The following is a 310-nucleotide window of genomic DNA, read 5'->3' on the forward strand; positions in this document are numbered from 1 at the left end:
CCAGCCTGGAGGAGAGGAACCGAGGGGAGACCTCACTGCTTTTCCCGATAGCTGATGGGGGAGTGTGGAGAAGCCTGAGCCAACTTCAGGAGGTGTCACGGGGAGAGGGCGAGAGGCGATGGAGACAAGCCGGAGCAGAGAAAGCTCCAACTCGATTAAGGAATACCTTTCCCAGCGTGAGTGTGGTCAAACATTGGAAAAGGTGCCCAGAGAGGTGGTGGGGTCTCCATCCTTGGAGACGTTCCCATCCCAGCTGGGCACAGCCCTCAGCAGCCTAACCGGCCCGGTCTAGAGCGGCGGGGGGGGGGGC

The sequence above is a fragment of the Eurypyga helias genome, unplaced genomic scaffold (genome assembly GCF_000690775.1).
Source record: "Eurypyga helias isolate BGI_N326 unplaced genomic scaffold, ASM69077v1 scaffold14600, whole genome shotgun sequence".
Classification (NCBI taxonomy): Eukaryota; Metazoa; Chordata; class Aves; order Eurypygiformes; family Eurypygidae; genus Eurypyga; species Eurypyga helias.